Source organism: Pelophylax lessonae, assembly GCF_965119305.1.
Source record: "Pelophylax lessonae genome assembly, chromosome: 1".
In the NCBI taxonomy this organism is placed as follows: domain Eukaryota; kingdom Metazoa; phylum Chordata; class Amphibia; order Anura; family Ranidae; genus Pelophylax; species Pelophylax lessonae.
In genome coordinates, this window is record NC_138768.1 from 800,643,872 (window position 1) to 800,664,314 (window position 20,443).

Genomic DNA, 20,443 nt, shown 5'->3' on the forward strand with positions numbered 1-20,443 from the left:
GAGTGCTGATTATGTTTAGATTACATATGATGTAACAAGTTTTTATTCATCCATACCCCGCAACTGGCTCTTATAGCAGTTGAGTATTCATTGGTTAATTATACCAACTTACCCTTGGACTCGAGGCGGTTTATTTTGGAAGTTTTAGATTATCTCTTGACCCATATTTATTTTTTGTTTGATGGAGTTTTCTATCTCCAAAGGTGTGGGGCCGCAATGGGAGCCAAATTTTCACCCTCATAATTAAGATAGGAACCCATTTAGGAGTCAAATCTTTTTATATTTTAGATATATTGATGATTTGATTTTCATTTGTAACAAGGAGGTGGAACTTGTCCCCTTCCTGGAATTTTTGAATGACAATACATGTAATTTGGTATTTATGGGTCATAGAGATGTAGATACGAATAATTTTTTGGATGTGGAATTAACACACCCCCAGGACAAAGTAGTGATTCAGCTTTAGAGGAAACCGTTTTCAGGCAATAGTTTGCTCCTTGCACAATCAAGTCAACCAGCACATACTATTAAGGGTATTCCTGTGGGTCAATTTTTGAGACTGTGCATGATTTGTACTGAAGACTCTACTTTTCATAAAGAAGCTGCTCTCTTATATGATCGTTTTCTGGAAAGGGGCTATCCTAGGTAGTCTTTAGATAGATCATATTCTATAGCTCTCAAAAAACAAAGAAAAGATCCTTTTTTTACCTAGAAATAGACGTAGGTCCAGGCAAAATGGGGGTGAGTTGTAATAATGTGTGTGCCCCATTGACAGCGGCGTTTAGCCTATAATTTAAGGAGATTGGTGACATTTTCTATAAACATTTACCCATTCTATATAGCGATGATGTTTGTGCTAAGATTTTGAATCAAGGGGTTAGTGTCGTATCCAAGAGAGCTAAGAATCTGTGCAATTTTTTATCACCCAGTTTTTTAGACCCGGCCCGACTACCTTTCAATCAGTGACATGGCTCCACTTTAAAGGCAATTTTAAATGTGGTTCGAGAGAATGTGGTTGTTTTTCCCATATTTTATTGGGGGACAGTTCTTGGTCTACAGCCTGTGATGTCACTTACAAAATTAATAGATTTTTAAAATTGTAACACTAGTTACATTATTTATGTCATCACATGTAGCGGATGCTCTATTCAGTATGTTGGCAGGACCACCCGTAGGTAAAAGATAGGTTCTGGGAACATCTGAGCGACATTAGAGGTTGTAAATCCTGTAATGTGGCTAGACATTTTAACAATGTACATGCGGGTGACCTTTCCCTAGTAAGAGTACAAGTTATTTAACAGGTTAAGTTGCCAGATAGAGGGGGAGATATATTTCATTTATTGTGTAAAAGAGAAGTATTGTGGATATTTAGATTACATACAAGAATACCGGAAGGGTTACATTTTGAATGGGATGTCACACACTACTATGAATGGATGACCCCCTTTTTCTTTAATTCCTGTCTTCCCTTTTTTTTTCTTTTTTTGAGTGACCCTCTTTGCTGTTTTTTAATAAACATCCATCAAAAAATCACTTACATAATATTGCACATAAATCTGGTGATCCCCAGATAAAGTCACGTGATGTAACGCGTAGGGAGGAACCAATGGCGTTATGCCGCAAATCAGAAGTGTGTGTGCCACCATCTTGTGAGTGACCAAACATACTGTTTCATAAGGAGAAACACAGCCTGTAATACTGAAGTGCACCAGATTCATGCACCAGATTCGTGTACATTACTATGTAAGTGGGTTCTTCCTCATACTTTCTATTTTCAGCAGGGTCTGGCTCTGTTTTCCTTCTTGGTATTCTATTCTGGGTACCAAATTCCTGTATGAATTTCTGCACATCAGCTGCTATATGAGTAAGTGTTGCTCAAGATATGTATGTGCATGCATGTATTCTTTTTGGTTATAGATTGCAATTATAATTTCTATAATATGCTTGGTGTGTTATGTGTCATACTTATATTTGTAGCTATTAAATAATTTTGCTTATATCCTGCTTAAAACAACTTTATTAAAAAAGCATTCTTGTTATGGGATGTGCTTACCCTGTATATTTTAGATTTATTTTCTCGCCTGCCATACACCCATAACCAACAAACCCTTATTAAACAGTATGTTTGGTCACTCACAAGTTGGTGGCACACACACTTCTGATTTGCAGGGTAACGTCATCTGTTCCTCCCTACGCGTCACATCACGTGACTTCATCTGGGGATCACCAGATTTATGTGCAATATTTTGTAAGTGATTTTTTGATGGATGTTTATTAAAATACAGCAGGTAACAGAAAGCACTGCAATTATTTAAACTTTTTTTTTTAAATTGGTGTGAAATTTCTCCCAATGAACAAGAGGATTCCTGGAGACTGCACAGAGGGGAACCAGTTGTGGCTATATTGACCCAGGTTAAAGGGTAGGGTGCATATAGACCTAAAACATCTTTTAGGTCAAATTGAGGTTAGAGCATTTGGAGATTCTTGATGGGAATTGCACAGTGAATGGTGTTTGATGGAACATGATTGTACGGCAAGCATGGTTGCACAAGAAGATAGTGTTATTGAAGTGGTGAGGAAATGTCATTACTAGAAGTGAACAATGGACATTGGACACAATTAAATGGTGGACTACTTATTTTGAGAAATTCACAATATACACAATATTTTCTTTGTTGGTTTTGTATAATTTTCTGTTTGTAGGTTCATGGTTTAATGATATTCTGAAGCATTGCACACACAATTGAGCATATTTATTTTATTAAGTAGATTATTTTAAAAAAGAGGAAAAGTATTTCAAAAAGCATAAACTATGACTGGATATTATCATTTATAGGTAATGACACCAGAGATTGCTGATCCAGGGAATATCTGATTGCCTTCTGGGAGATCAGGAAGGAATTTATTTTTCTCCCTCTGGAGCAATTTTTCGTTTTGTTTTGCCTTCCTCTAAATTAACTGTGGGCAGGGCTTTTTTCATCAGAGAATAGGTGCAGGAACTCCCCCTTCTAGAGTCACCCCTTGTCTCCGCCCCTACCTACCTCCCAGGTACCGCCCCTTTTAGAGAGTACAGAACCAAGTAACATTTATGCCACTGCCACAACACCCCCAATTGTTTAACGTGGAGGTTGAGCAGTGATAGGTGACCCATGTTCTCTCCTCTGAGGTCCCTTCACTGAAGAAGTGCTGAAACCTGAAAGATAGATATTAAAATGTAAATGAATAAGCTATTTTGACAGCTTTGTGCATTTTTATTGGTTTACATTTCAGACGCACTTGCACAGCGAACTGGTTAGGGGTTGAAAAAACCTTTAAAATCCATTAACTGGGAAGGTGTAACCAACTTCTTGATCCCCATAAGCCCTTCCACCTTGCCAGCAACCTCTCCTGGGTTCCAATAGCCTGGTGCCCAACAGCATCAGGCTCTGGTGCTTTGGAAAGGGGACCCTCATTTAAGTGGCATAGCAAGGGGCTGCATGCTTGCATGCAGCTCTGGCCTCTGTGCCTAGTGTGCTGGGCTAATTAGCTATGAGGGAAGAGGTGGTGTGGGCACTCCTTTTTTTTGTCATGTTTACGCAAAAATAAAAAAATGTGTTTCAGCACCATGGAGAGCTCATGCGGTCAAACTCATCTGCAAGCTTTTTTGCAAGCTGCAGACTGGTTTGACTGCTCATTGTATTTATTGCATTAAATAGGGTTAATGTGACAGAGGTATGCCATGTAAATGCCGTCAAATGTCACTTGGGTGAATATCAATAAAGGTTCACTGGCTCGCAGTCTCCGATCTAATTCATCCCAAAAGGTGTTCTATCAAGTTGAGGTCAGGACTCTGTGCAGGACAGTCAAGTTCATCCACCCCAAACTGGCTCATCCATTTCTTTATGAACCTTGCTTTTTGCACTGGTCCAAATCACTTTGTGGGAACAGTTTGGGGATGGCCCCTTCCCGTTCCAACATGACTGCACATCAGGGCTCAAAGCAAGGTCCATAAAGACATGGATGAGCGAGTATGGGGTAGAGAAACCTGACTGGCCTGCACAGAGTCCTGACCTCAACCCAATAGAACACCTTTGGGATTAATTAGAGTGGAGACTTTGAGCCAGGCCTTCTCATCCAACATTATTGCCTGACCTAAAAGATGCGCTTCTGGAAGAATAGTCAAACATTCCCATAGACACACTCCTAAACCTTGTGGACAGTCTTCCCAGAAGAGTTGAAGCTGTTATAGCTGCAAAGGGTGGGCCAACTCAATATTGAACCCTACAGACTAAGACTAAGATGCCAGTAAAGTTCATGTGCGTGTAAGGGCAGGCGTCCCAATACTTTTGGTAATATAGAGTATAACTAGTTCTGATTCAACCATATTTTTTCACATTATTCTTTAAATTTCATATAGTTCTGAATCTTCTAGAAATGGAAAATTACAATGTTGCTGACTAAATACCATTGCCAGTTTAATTTTTAAATTAATCACATGCTGATATTTTTATCCTACTAAAGTCTATATTTTTTTACATCATATAAACAGCAAGTGGGCTATATCTTTACGACAATTTATAAATAAATTCTGAGCCAGTTAGGCATGCTAATAAGTAAATTACATTTTTCTTGCTTACGGCCATTTTGCTTGCCAAGGAATTTGCATATTGCATAAATTTATTTCTACATTTAATAGGTCTGGTGCTAACGATGAATTCCTAAAATGGGTGTAAGAAAATTTGTCATCCGTCATGCAGTAAATGTGTAACAAGCATGACACATTCTTAAAGGAAATGTATACTCTGTTCAATTATTTTTAGATATATGGGCTGCTGTGCCCTTGCAAACCAGGGCCTAGAGCTGCACAGATATAAACCTAGCCTTAAAGCCAAAACAGGGAGTGAGAGGAAATCCTTCCAAAGTGAGGGAATCCCTGGCTGTCACCAGAGTCACCAGAGCTAGTGTCTCCATTGAAAAATGTCTCTGGTAAAACCCAAAATTTGGGAATTTCCTTTAATTTCACTCTTAGTGATAATGGTAAACAGGACAAATAGGGTGAATCTCCTTAGTGGGGGTACAGACAGCAATAAGAAAAAAATAATAATAAAAAAAGTTTTGACTTCAGTTAAACTTGAACACAATACACTATCTCTGTGAATTATATGTAGCAAGATTTCCAGGCATTGGGCCTGATGTGGGTCTGCCATGGTTACCGGTAATACCTTCAGCCCATTTAAGCTGAATACCCAAGTGTGAGATTGGAGACAATGACCATTCCGGCATCTTTGGTTTGTTTTGTTTATTTGATAATGGAGATGGGAGAAGGGAATGAGTGGGATACTCCTCTGGCTCAACTAGGTTTAACTGGGACACTTTACAGAAAAATGCCTGTTAGCGCTGTCTTGACGCCAGCTGGATGCAGACCAACGCTTACTGGCGCTTGAAAAATGCTGTCTTGCTGAACTGTGCTAGAACTTGACTTGTAACCCTCTGGTTAACTCAAAAGATCCTGGACTGTAATGAAACTTAACTCTTGACACTGTTTAGCTCAAAAGAACAGCTCCCTCCAGTCCTGCACTGACTGAGGTAGCTCCTTGTAACTGCTTGTGCTGCTGCAACTCTAAACACTGTACACTGCACACTGCACGCTGTACACATTAACTCTTCAGGGACCAACATATTTTCCAGTTTAGAACATCATGGCAAACTGTGGGTGTGGCCAATCGCTTAGCAGTGGGAGGGGTTTAAGGGATAGGGTAAACAAATACCAGGCTTCCTAGTACTCATAAAATATGCTTTGATTGCTCAGCCTACCTTAAAGAAGAACTTCATTAAAATAGTCAGGGACTGCATAGCAACCAGCAACTGTTGAGACAATGAAGACTTTGGTGAGAAGCATATAATGTACAGTATTGTGTATATAGTGCAGGAGAGTGTAATGTACAAAATGCAGGAGACAGGAGTATGTAATGTACAGAATGCAGGGGTCGGACTCTACACCATCCACCCCCCCATCTCTATACACCCCAAATGCCCACCCAGCTCCATACACCCCCCCATCCACATGACTTTGAGGTCACAAAAGTGTGAAAGGGGCCTTCAGTAATCAAGGTAGAGTGTGCCCCCTTCAATGCAGAGTGGCCAGCGTGCCCCCTTTCAATACAGAGAGACCAGCGTGCCCCCTTTCAATGCAGAGAGACCAGCGTGCCCCCTTTCAATGCAGAGAGACCAGCGTGCCCCCTTCAATGCAGAATGACCAGCGTGCCCCCTTCAATGCAGAATGACCAGCTTACCCCCTTCAATGCAGACAGACCAGCATGCCCCTTTCAATGCAGAATGACCAGCGTGCCCCCTTTCAATGCAGAATAACCAGCGTGACCCCTTTCAATGCTGACTGGCCAGTATGACCCCTTTCAATGCAGAGAGACCAGCATGGCCCCTTTCAATGCAGAATGGCCAGTGTGACCCCTTTCAATGCAGAATAACCAGCATGACCCCTTTAATGCAGAATAACCAGCGTGACCCATTTAATGCAGAATAACCAGCGTGACCCCTTTAATACAGAATAACCAGCGTGACCCCTTTAATGCAGAATAACCAGCGTGACCCCTTTAATGCAGAATAACCAGTGTGACCCCTTTCAATGCAGAATGGCCAGCGTGACCCCTTTCAATGCAGAATAACCAGCGTGACCCCTTTCAGTGCAGAATGACCAGCGTGACCCCTTTCAATGCTTAGAGTTACAGAGGAGGTCTAGGGCTCAAATTATTGCTCTCGCTCTAACGATCGTGGCAATACCTCACATGGGTGGTTTGAACACTGTTTACATATGTGGGAGGGACTTCCGTATGCGTGCGAGCTAACAGGGACAGGGCGCTTTAATTTTTTTATTTTTTTTCCTATTTATTTTATATATTATTTTTTATTTTCACACCGTTTAAAAAAAAAAAAAAAATGATTTTTATTCCTATTACAAGGAATGTAAACATCCCTTGTAATAGAAATAGACATGACAGGTCCTCTTTATTGTGAGATCTGGGATCAAAAAGACCTCAGACCTCAGAACTACACTAAAAAAGAAAAAAAAAACGTTGAAAAAAAATCGGCCCTTTAAACCGTTTGCTAGGCAACAACGTTTGAGGTCGCTCCGGCCCTCCAAGACCATAGAGTTGAGTGCCCTCACTCTACTTCCTGTCTCTGAGGATCCGGGATCAGATAATTTTCCTCGCTGATGGCGGGTCCGGTAAGCTGGGAAAACGGCCAGGACGTGAAGGGAGGGCGGGGCACCTTTTCCGCCGCACCGTAAGGGTGATCCCATGGCGATTCCGCCACTGGGACCACCCTTATCTGAAAGCCGATCACCCGCCGTTTTCAAAAATACTGGAATTATGGCAGCTAGCGTCAAAGGACCGAAGTAATTCGATGGTGGGTGGTATGTAAGTGGTCCTTGGCTTCATTGGGTGACTTTTAACCACGTGCTAACCAGCCACAGTACATATATTGTACCAAAGACACCAGCACCAAACACAGCAGATTGTGGATCGGAGTATGGTGATCATGTGATTCATCAATTCAAACCCTGTATAACAGCTGTGTTGACTATGCTATGATTGGCCACAGCTATCAATTTTGGGGAGCCTGTGCGAATTGTAGCCTCAGTTTCCTGTTCTTAGCTGACAGGAGTGGCAACCGGAGTGGTCTTCTGCTGCTGTAGCCCGTCTGCTTCAAGGTTCGATATGTTGTGCATTCATAGATGGTATTCTGCATACCTTGGTTATACCGAGTGCTTATTTGAGGTTTTTCTCATACTACTCATATTTACTACTGTTTCCTTTCTATCATCTTGAACCAGTCTATACATTCTCCTTTAACCACTTCTGGACCGAGCCCATTTCTGACACATGTTGTTTACAAGTTAAAATTAGTATTTTTAGCTAGAAATGTACTTAGAAACCCCAAACATTATATATATATATATATATATATATATATATATATATATATATATATATATATATATATATAATTTTTTTTTTTTTTTTTAGCAAAGACTCTGGAGAATAAAACGACAATCGTTGCAATATTTTTTGTCAGCGGTCTTTCAAGCGCCATTATTTTGGAAAAAATAAATTTCACTACATTAAAAAAAACTAAACAGTAAAGTTAGCCCATTTTTTTTTTGTGCACACCCGAGGAATGGCGACAAACTATGGTCAATAAAAATCTCCATAGGCGACGCTTTAAAACATTTTAGCGGTTAGCAGTTTAGAGTTACAGAGTAACTATTTTTTTTTAAATTATTGCTCTAACTCTGGGGATCATGGCAATACCTCACATGTGTGGTTTGAACAGCGCTTTCATTTGCGGGCGCGACTCACGTATGCGTTTTCTTTCATGCACAAGCTCACGGTGAAAGTGAAGAAAGAAACACTCTCACGGTGCAGTATTTCAAATCATTTAATTAAAAAAGAAGGTTGTATTGCACTTACATCAAAGAAGACAGGGATTGTATAGGAATCGCCAGTTTGTGCTCCACCTGAGTTCCAGCTGATCGGAATCTACGTATCTCAAACACCGCCCACCACCATCCCTCCACCCTGGGTGGTGTTTGAGATACATTATTTCCAGTCAGCTGGAATGCAGGTGGAGCCCAAACCGGCGATTCCTATATACTGTAATACATGCTGATCCCTGTCTTCTTTGATGTAATTACTAAACAACCTTTTTTTTTTTTTTAAATAAATGTTTCGAAATACTGCACCATGAGAGTGTTTCTTCCTCTCCCTCTCTATATAGCAACACTGGAGCTTTGATTACGCTATTTATATACATATTAAATGGATGATAGCAGCGGTTTGAATTTATTCCTGTGACCTTCTGTATGACATCTTGGATTTTCCCATATGCACAATTTGACTCCCTGCAATAGGGGTCAATCAAGTCTGGTGAGTGTATAGTGCGTCTGCATGCTAGGGGAGAGGAACCTTTCCTGTACTCAGTGAGGACGTTATTCACATGTGGGATTATATACGGACTTCACAATTTTTATGTATTTTCTATAATTTAAATAAAGATGTATTTGTTTATTTGTCTATTCACTATTGTTTATTCACTATGGTGATATGTATTTTAAGATGTAAGAACGTGGTTCCTTTGTTTCTTTTCACAGTATAGGTGTTTTTACACTTTACAACATGCAGCTCTTTATTGTAGTTTATTTATTTATTTTTTTGGATATTGATTTGCGTGGGTTTACAACCAATTAGGTTTCTATTATTTCTTTGTTTCTGCATACTTTGGTTGTAACAAGTGGTTATGCGAGTTACTTTTGCCTTTTTATCACCCCAAACCAGTCTGTCCATTCTCCTCTGACCTCTGACATTCTCCACACAACTGCCACACAACTGATATTTTCTCTTTTTCAGACCATTCTCTGTAAACCCGAGAGATGGTTGTGCATGAAAAATATCAGTAGATCAGCAGTTTTTGAAATGATCAGACCAGTCTGTCTGGCACCAACAACCTTGCCTAGTTCAAAGTCACTTAAATCCTCTTTCTTCCCAATTTTGATGCTCGGTTTGAACTTCAGCAAGTTGTCTTCACCACATTTAGAAGCCTAAACGCATTGAGTTATAGCCATGTGATTGGCTAAATAACCAATTTGTGTTACCAAACAATTGAACAGATGTACCTAATAAAGTGGCCGGTGAGTGTATATATATATATATATATATATATATATATATATATATACATTCCATTTAAAAACAAAAGAAAATGTATTAATACAAGACATGTTGCAATAAAACTAAATTTCCATAGGCGAGCACACTTTTTAACAAATATTGAAAGATCTGGGTGTATTTAGGAAAAGGATTCAGCTAGTGAGAGCTATGACTGGAGAGAGGAGAATGGCATTTCCCGACCAGCGACCTTGTTAGGGTGTATGCGGAGGAGTACATACATAATAAACATCCAGCTAAGCAGCACACATTTTTTTTTTTTTTATACTATCATCGTAGCATTTTTAACCTTGAGTGTTTCATCTCATTGCAAGCTTCTTCAACATACTATACTACAAAAAATGTAATTTGTAAATGCAGAACTGTTGCAGGCACACATCTTGTGCTTGCCAATAACAGAAACAAAAGAAAAAAATGTATCATTCAAATTAGCAAAACTTTTAGATGACTGATAAATCAATACTTGCATCACAATACATAATACTGGGGGAAATATGAGCGGAAAATTTGTACTCATAGCAATGAGTACATATTTTCCGCTCATATTTACATACATGTACTCATGGCAATGTATCATTAGAAAGAGGAATGTGCCTTGGCTACAGTCATGACCATCAATAGTACTAATTGCGTCACCTCCCAGGAGGAAAGAGTAGCCCAGAACTTTTGGGTATGGGGTTTTGTGAAGCTCTCCCATTCCTGCCACAAGACAGCTGTGATTTTAAGTGATTGGTGGGTCAGGCACCCAGCTATCACATGGGGCAGGGGGGAAATTGTAAGCCCTCTGTAGGCTCCAAGTGCTCCAGGCTCTCCTATAAAACAGTGCAGCCAGATCTTTAACCTTTACTGTAATATCAACACAACTTGGTTAAGAACACTAGTATATACAAAGCCAGCTTGCTGACTAGATAATGAAAGCAGCACAATAATGAGGTCACCTTTTGCTCACTCTGCTCTTTCCTTCAGTCAGAATTTCCACTGTCTGCACCGTCTTAACTGTAGCAGAGCTTGATTGGCTCCTAGTGCTGTCTCTCTACTTCCCAACATGAGGCTTACCATTGAAACAGATATGAAAAAAAAAAAAAAAAAAAAAAAAAAAAGATTATTTACACTAATATTATTTAAAATACAATTCCTTTTTTAAATTAATTCAAAATACTATTTCTGCTATCAATTCATTTGAGCTCTTTTATATCTGCTAGCGGTTCACCTTTAACTTCAGTGAGGTTGGGGTTTAAATCTGAACTCCAAGCGAACAGGTATATACAAAGTTAAAATACATATTTCAAAGCTGTTTAATCTGCCAGAGGAATTGTACAGTATATTAGTCCATCCAGCCTTGCCAAAAACTGAACCCAGTTCCTGGTGAACTGTTTTTTTATCTGCTGCACTTAAGCTCTCAGATTGGACAGTATAGGGACAGCAACAGGCTGTTGAAGTTATTATCCCCTCTTTCCTCTTGTTAATATACTTGTCAGCAGATGTAATTATAAAAATATATGTTGGCGTTAGTCGCCAGCAGTACCTGCTCAAATGGCAAAATTAAGAAATAAAATGTGTGCCGTGTAAATTCTATACAAAATTAATTAAATTAATCATAAAGTGCAACATATAGGTGTGAACCATATAAAAGGAGCTGCAGCTGAATCGTAAAAAACGTAAGGAATGGTATAAATAAACCTATAGAGGTGTACAGAGCCGCGCTCATCTAAAGTGCACTAAGTGTAATATAATAATTTAGTGAACCATTGACAAATGATAATGAATATAAATATAATGAATAAAATCGATGATAACAATTAATAAATATAAAGTGCATTAACGATGGTGCTCTAGGAGTGCAATCACACTGCCATGTTATTTCTGGGAACGGATGAGACGCAATGAGATGTGGAAGCGCCACCCGATATCCCCAGCATTTGTTTGATCCAATGCCTGTTTATTCCGGTTTAATGTAAGTGTATCTACCTTATTTAAATAAATATTGCCTGTACGTACTTCACCATATTGGCCATTCCTTTACTTTATACTGCTGAGGAACGTGGGGCTGGCTAAGGATTCTGAAGTATAGCAGCATATTGGCGATTGTAAGGTGGATCCTCCAGGAGGGCTCTGATCTACTCTGGAATTATTGTCTTCTGATGATTATCATTCTGCCTACACTGACCCCCTATAACTAAGGTGTCAGTGATTTCTGGTAAGCCTTTTCACACATTGGGTGTCCATGTGGTGAAGGGATTGAAGATCTGTTTATATGTGGAAGAATCCTTTAGAGACTGCACTAAAGCTTGTTGGTGCATGGGACTTTATATGCGATTTTTTCACTCATTGCTGTTGCACTTTATATTTATTTACTGTGCATATGATTTTTTATGTGATTTTTTTCACTCATTGTTGTTGCACTTTATACTCACCATCGTTAATGCCCTTTATATTTATTAATTGTTATTAGCGATTTTATTCATTATATTTATAATCATTATCATTTGTCAATGGTTCACTAAATTATTATAGTACACTTAGTACACTTTAGATTAGCGCGGCTCTGTACACCTCTATAGGTGTATTTATACCAGCAGATGTAATTGCAGGAAACCTTATTGGTCCCAAGTGCTGAAAAGTGCAAAAAACGATGTGCCCCTCTCCCGAATCCCATTATAAGGGGGCAGGTAGGTGGTACATAAGTTCCTCCCTTTCTGGCATCCCCTAGTGGGCGCCAAGGGCGCTGAAGGGCCTGGCGCCCATCAGCTCTATGCTAGGGTGCTTTGGGAGACCCCCATTTTTGGAAACTCTTTTTAAAGTACCTTCTGTTACTGAAGGGCATGCACGCTTTCCACTCCCTTGCTAAGGGATACCTGCCAAAATGCCAGGCTGGTAAGTTCTGAGGGAAAGGATTTAAAAACAAAATATATATACTATATGCTGCTAGCATTCACTATGCATAAACAGTTTTGGCACATTGGACAGCAAATTATGCTATGTAACAAGATTCACCCCAACAAAATCCCCAATGATTCACACATAGATGAAAAATAGCTGTTATTGTACTATCAAGATTCATCTGACTAGCAAATGCTGGGTGAATCTTACTTCGATGAATGTACATAATTTTTTCCTGGGATCTTTTTTTTAAATATCTACCAGCAGTGCAACTTTAAGGCTATTGGGATAAAGAGTTATGTTTAGGGGGTTAACCTTATTAATTGGGGTTAGGCTTTGGGTTACATCGAGATTAAGAGTCTAGTAGGACTAGAACTTTTACTGGGTCTTTTTAGGTGTGATAAATGTATTACATATGCAGTTAAACCTATGTAAGGAGAATTTTTTGCCCAACTTTCCAAAGCTGAAATTCCTACATTGAAACAAATCAATTTTTAGAAGCTAAAAACTGACACACTAAACATGAGAGTATCTAGCAGAGGGCATCAGCTCCCACAGAGAAGAGAAGATGCTGAGAGGAGGATCTCAGTGGGAAAATTATCTTTGAGTTCTGTGCATTAGATTGAATGGTGACTTCAGATTATACAATAATTGTACACTCGCCAGTATTGCTACTGCCATCCATATACTGTATATAAGGGTCAAAATTATCAGTTACAGCTTCCATCCAAGACTCACAAGTTTTTTACACAAGATTTACGGTAAATAGAAAATGGTGTGAAATTTGTCTGAATTCTAGGTGAAAACATACATAAGTAGGATAATTAAGAACATATGGTGTGCTTTTTTTCCCTTCCCTCCTTCATTTTTTTTTTTTTTTTTTTTTTTTGAGGGGGGAAGGGGGGTTCTGTGAAAAGTGTGCAAAAATCTCTAGTTATATCTCTACCACAAAATCTTTAGATCCAAAGTTAAACTTAATATGGGAAAAGAAAAAGGCGCAAATATGGTATGATCACATTCATTAGCAGATGCACTGGTCATATGATTGCCTGCTCTCCTAGATATCAGATCAGCTATTTATTGGCCATACACTGCCCGATTAAAGCAAGCAATGTAAGTAGAGGCACTTTTCATAGAGAATCTGGCAGCTGAGTTGCCGCAGCTGCTATGCACACTTCAATCCTTATCTTTCATGGTGAGAGCTGTCTTTTCCTGACCACTCCTATGTTCACTTCTACTTCTTAATCATTGTAGAATTATTAGTAAATTAAATGTCATCTGCCTAATAATCATGGTGCATATGGCCATTCTTCTTTTTGGTACAATCATTGCTTTTTCTTTTTTGTGGATCCCTTTTCCAGGCTTGCTAATGTCCTCCAGCCAATCTTTATGGGCTTGAAATCTACACAATAGTGATGTTTTTTTTTTTATATAATATTCTACTCTTCTTTAAAAATTTGAAAAGTAATCTAAGGAAGTCTATGATTCTATAGTGTTTTGGACTTCTAGACATTTGAGATGTATTGATTTTACCTAAATTGATTTATTTAGGTTGAATTGTAGCAGGTGTATATTTAGCACAGAGAATACCTTGCAGCCTGCCAATGTCATTGAGGTTCTCTTTTAACAAATGACATCCTGGAATGTATCACTGCTTTCAATTACACTGAATTAAATGTGTGTACTTTGTTCTGGGAGCTGCCTGGTTAAGCTATTTTATAAAATCTAGTTCTGCCAGTTGCAGATTCTCTCTTCTACCGTATCATAAGATCAAGGCAAAACCCAAGACCCTTTCTAAGAAATGTGCCTTAATTAAGGAAGAACGCATTCTAAGGATCCTGCCTGTATCCATTCAACAAATCAGAGATAGACCGGTAATTGAGACACTGTTTCAGAAAATGCACTACAGAATATGTAAATTTAATCACAGGATACATGAAAGTTACTCTTTGTGTCCTTTCTTGTTCCTGTGACCAATTTCCTTTTCCTAGAATGAACCACGATATTTATACATTGGTTCTGACCATTTTATTTCCAGAAGCGTGTGCAAAATTTCACATCACCAAGTCCCGAGACTTTGTGCTTTTCTTACCCTGAAAGCATACGTTTCAAAGATGTGTATCCTTAGGCATTGAATAGACATCTTTTATTCTCTATAAGAAGACAAATACAATGGGTGACATTTATGAAAAGCACAGGTTTCCCTCACTGTCAAAATATATTTAATGTAAACCCTTAAAAAGAACTTCTCCTATTTGCTCTTTGTTTGTCTGTTAAATATACGATTAAAAGCATTTTGTTAAATCTGTTTAAGAGAGGCAAAATATATATCTGTTAATCCTAGCAGAAATCCAGTGCTATGTTGTCTTAAATGGTGCCATTAGTCTTGCATAGGTTTTGTCTGTAAACAGAACATCTCCCCCTTATTTTATGTAGATGAGGAGAGGATAACACTAAAAAACCTAAGAAGAGAAAACTAAGGCAGTTTGTATTGTTTAGATACACCTTTAGGTAAATTAATACAAATAAGGTCGTTTACAGGAACATTTCCATCTTACTGGAAATTGGAGGGACATTATGGACCAGATTTTTTTTACTGTACCATGTGTACTAGAAATCATTCGAGCACTGTTCATTGCTTTCTCTGGGGTGTTTTAAAAGCTGTCTAATTTTTTTTGTATTTTTTTTTTTTTTTTTTAGTAAGGCTTACTTATGCACAGACAAACCATTAAAGTGCTTCAGTCAACCAAAGGCCACACTGAAATGCCTTTGGGACTAATTTAGACAACTATTTTGACAAGTTTTACTTATGTCATTCTTTAGGATGTTCTACCACACTGCAATAATTGATTCCAACAGCTACAGTAGATTTGTGTGATATTCATATATATAGCATATGCCTTGTAGGTCAAAGCTAATAAGATAAGATATGTACCTATACCACTGTACTTCTATGATCAGAATGATAGAATAAGTCAAATTAGCCTTTGTAAGGACAGATATTGAGAAGTCCCAAACATCCATTTTATTGAGGGACTGTTCCTTGTGAGGGATTAGCTCGGTAGCGGGTGTGGATAACCCCTTTTGGGGGGGGTTCGTCACACAGGGAGATAGCCGAGGAGTGGTTGAAAACAACAGTTTATGGTTTATTCGTCCAATTTCTTCAAAACAGTGCATGCAGCAAAAACATCAAAATAAAACAAAACACAAAATAAATCCTGGCCACTGTGGGCGTCTACCTTCTCACACACCGGAACCTATCTAAGGAGTCTTCCCAACCTACTCTTTGGGCAGACCCTGCTGGTTCTACAGCAGACACTCAAATGTCCATTTGTGTTTTCTTTACACAGAAAAAAAATTCAACACCTCACCTTTAGAAGTCTCTCATCTGACTGCTCTCCCCAGCTTACACAGCCTCAGGAGACAGCAATCAATAGACTCCCTTTGGACAAGTTATAGAGATCTTAATTGCCTCATTCTGAACAGCTGAAAGTGTTCTCAACTTCCGTACACCTTCCTGCCTACCTCTGCAGCCGACACCTGATAGCAATTAGTGAATTGTCTAAACCAAGCAGAAATATATCTCCCGTCAGTGACAACACCCATAGATTTTCCTGACTTCCTGTCACATACCCCCCCCTCTTGTTTCAACCCTAGGGTTGGGACACAGGTTGACAGGCACGCATGTGCACGGGACAAACCATCTGCATTCCCCATTTGAACACCGGGGCGATGCGTTACCACAAAACTAAATTCCTGAAGGGCCAGAAACCACCTATTTATTCTCCTATTGGTCTCCTTGTTCTGTGCCATCCACTTCAATGGGGCGTGATCCGTCACCAGTTCAAACTGTCTACCCAGGAGGTAGTATCGGAGAGAATCCAAGGCCCATTTCACCGCCAAACACTCTTTCTCAATGGTGGCATAATTCTCTTCATGGGCCTTCAACTTTCGGCTGAGGTACATAACAGGGTGTTCTTCCCCATTGATAATCTGGGACAGTACAGCTCCTAAACCCACATTTGATGCATCTGTCTGGACCACAAAGTCTCGTGAAAAATCAGGCGACTTTAAAACTGGCTGGCTACATAAGGCCTGTTTTAAAGCCTGAAAAGCTGTTTCTGCCTCGGGAGTCCATTTGATCATGACAGACTCCTTCCCTTTGGTCAGATTGGTCAGGGAAGCAGCCTGTGAGGCAAAATGGGGAATAAAACGGCGATAATAACCTGCAATCCCCAAAAATGCACGAACCTGTTTCTTGCTGGTGGGACGTGGCCAATCCTTAATAGCTTCAACTTTGTTTATTTGGGGCTTGATTAGACCTCTACCAATGGTATACCCCAGATACTTCGCCTCTTCTAGCCCAATGGTACATTTTTTTGGATTGGCTGTAAACCCAGCTTTCCAGATGGAATCCAACACAGCCTGAACTTTTGGTAAGTGTGAGTCCCAATCCTCACTGTGAATGACCACGTCATCGAGGTATGCAGCAGCATAGGCTAGATGAGGCCGAAGGGTCTTATCCATGGTGCGTTGGAATGTGGCAGGAGCATTCTGTAACCCAAAAGGCATCCTCCGATATTGGAAAGATCCGTCTGGAGTTACAAATGCTGTTTTTTCCCTGGCCGACCCCGAGAGAGGAATTTGCCAATAACCCTTGGTAAGGTCTAACGTGGTCATGTACCGGGCAGTGCCTAGGCGATCAATTAGTTCATCTATGCGGGGCATAGGATAGGTGTCAAACTTAGTGATTTTATTCAGGCGGCGAAAATCATTACAAAACCGCCAACTTCCATCTGGTTTGGGCACTAAGACAATGGGACTGGACCAATCACTATTTGACTCTTCTATCACCCCCAACTCAAGCATTTTTTTTACTTCCTGGCGAATGGCATCTCGCCGGGCTTCTGGAATTCTATAAGGCTTTAACTTGACCTTATCCCCTGGGGTGGTGATAATGTCATGTTTAACTCCCGAGACCCAACCTGGCAGGTCTGAAAACTTCTCCCTATTACGGAGCACAAATTCTTTAACCTCCTGTTTCTGAAGTTTGGACAGAGTCTCTGCTATCCCAACTTCAGGGACAGCCAGGTGAACTGGAGCAGAAACTCGGGTAGTCTCAGCGACCAAGGACTCTCTATCCTTCCATGGTTTTAACAAGTTCACGTGATAGAGCTGCTCAGGTTTTCGTCTTCCTGGTTGGCTAATTTTATAATTCACCATCCCTATTTTCTCCAATACTTCATAGGGCCCCTGCCATTTGGCTAGGAATTTACTTTCGACCGTGGGGACCAACACCAACACCCTATCACCAGGTGCAAAAGAACGGACCTGGGCCCCACGATTGTAAATCCTTTGTTGAGCCAACTGGGCTTGGGCTATATGTGCCTTCACAATCGGCATCACTTGGGCAATTCTATCTTGCATTTGGGCAACATGCTCAATCACACTTCGATGAGGGGAACTCTCACTCTCCCATGTTTCCCTGGCAATGTCAAGTAGGCCCCGGGGGTGCCTCCCATACAGCAACTCAAACGGAGAGAACCCTGTGGATGATTGGGGAACCTCTCTTATGGCAAACATCAGATAAGGGAGCAGATAATCCCAATTCTTTCCGTCTTTATCCACCACCTTCCTCAACATTTGTTTTAACGTTTTATTAAACCTCTCCACTAACCCATCTGTTTGAGGGTGATATACTGAGGTACGTAACTGGGTCACTTTCAGGAGTTTACAAAGTTCTCTTGTCACCCTGGACATAAACGGGGTGCCCTGGTCAGTTAGGATTTCCTTAGGTAGACCCACCCGGGTGACAACTTGAAATAACTCCTTGGCTATGGTTTTAGCAGAGGTATTTCGGAGAGGAATCGCTTCTGGGTAACGGGTGGCATAATCCATTATCACCAAGATGTGCTGGTGCCCTCTTGTGGACTTCAGTAAGGGCCCAACCAAATCCATGGCGATCCTCTCAAAAGGAACCTCGATAATGGGCAGGGGTACCAAAGGACTACGGAAATGGGGCATGGGTGCATTAATCTGACACACTGGACAGGAAGAGCAGTACAATTCCACTTCCTTAGTGATCCCAGGCCAATAAAACCTCTGGGTGATTCTCTCCCGGGTTTTTTCTGCTCCCAAATGTCCCCCAAGAATGTGCCCATGGGCCAGTTCCAAAACCATCTTGCGGTACGGTTTAGGCACTACCAGTTGCTCAACAGTGTCCTCTATCCTCTGTGACACTCGATATAAGAGGTCCCTCTCAATAATGAAGTAAGGGAGGGCAATCCTCTCGTCAGGGTTAACTAGCTCCCCATCTATCTTCACTACATTCTCCCGGGCTCTTAGCAATGTGGGGTCCCTCAATTGCTCAGTGATAAAATTTTCTCGGTGCACTTTAAGGTCATCCAACCCTAACGGCCGCTGTTCCTCTTCTGAGGTAGCAGGCTCCTCCCTAGGGACTGGTGTTTCCCCGGCTAAGACTGAGCACGGAAACTCAGGATAATCCTCACAGTTAGAGGATTCTGGAGTAGATGGTTCAGGCTCAGAAGAACCACCTACTGGGGAATCTGGGCAATCCCAGAGTTCCCAGAATTTTGGGAAATCCCTTCCCACAATGGCGTCATGTGGCAGTTTGGGAACTAAACCCACTTGGTGACACAAGTTACCGAGGGAGGTTTCAAAGGAAACTGTAGTCACCGGATATTCTCGAGTGTCCCCATGTACACAAACTACCGCCATTTTCCTAGGATGTACGTTTTTTTTCACCACTAGATCACTTCTCACTAAGGTAACCAGGCTACCTGAATCCAACAATACCACAACATCTTTACCATCTAAACACATTCTATATAAAGGTTTCTCATTCCCCTTTACTGCAGTGTATGTGGTTGCAAAAAAGGACTGTCGTCTCTCTGTCAGAAAGTCACAATGCATGGGTTCATCATCCACTGGGCAAACCGCTGGGCAAACTGCTGCTACATGTCCCTCTTCCCGGCAACGGTAACAAATCAACCTTCCAGTCCTCTCCTGTGGGATGGGTCTTCCAGGTCGCTCTCGCCAAACATTAGTAGTAGTCCTACTAACACCTCGAGTTGCTCTTTGGATCCTCTCTCCACCCCCATCCCCTGACGCAGTCTTACTTATAGGTGGGGAGGGTCTGGTCTTGGGGTGAAAAGTCTGTGCATCTCTGGAAAAAGAGGTCAAATTCTCAGTTGTTAGGTACCTTTCGACCAGGTCTACTAATTTGTCTGCGGTTTCCGGACCACCATGGCTTACCCATTTCTGCAGGGTGTTAGGAAGAGACCTAAGAAATTTGTCCATGACTACTCGCTCCAAAATTTCTGGTCCGGACAGAATTTCTGGCTGCAGCCATTTCTTAGCCAAATGGATGAGGTCATACATCTGCGACCGGGGTGGTTTCTTCAGCTGATAACTCCAATTGTGGACCCGCTGAGCACGGACATCCAAGGTTACCCCAAAACGTGCCAATATTTCCACTTTTAATCGATCATAGTTTTTTGCATCTGCAAGTTCCAAGTCAAAATATGCCTTTTGGGCTTCTCCAGCTAATAGGGGGGCCACTAGTCCAGCCCACTGTTCTTTAGGCCAACTCTCTTTCTCCGCTGTTCTTTCAAACGTGGTCAGAAACATCTCAGGGTCCTCATCTGTAGTCATCTTTGGCAATAAGTGGTTTACCCGAAAAGTCGGTATGTTACTGGCCTGACTCCCAACCTCGGTCTGCTGTCTCTGAAGCTGTTTCACAATGGCCTCCATTTGCTGCTGGTGTCTCTGTTCCACGCCTTCAATGGCCTCTCGGTGAGCTTGTTGTTGAGCTGCAAAGC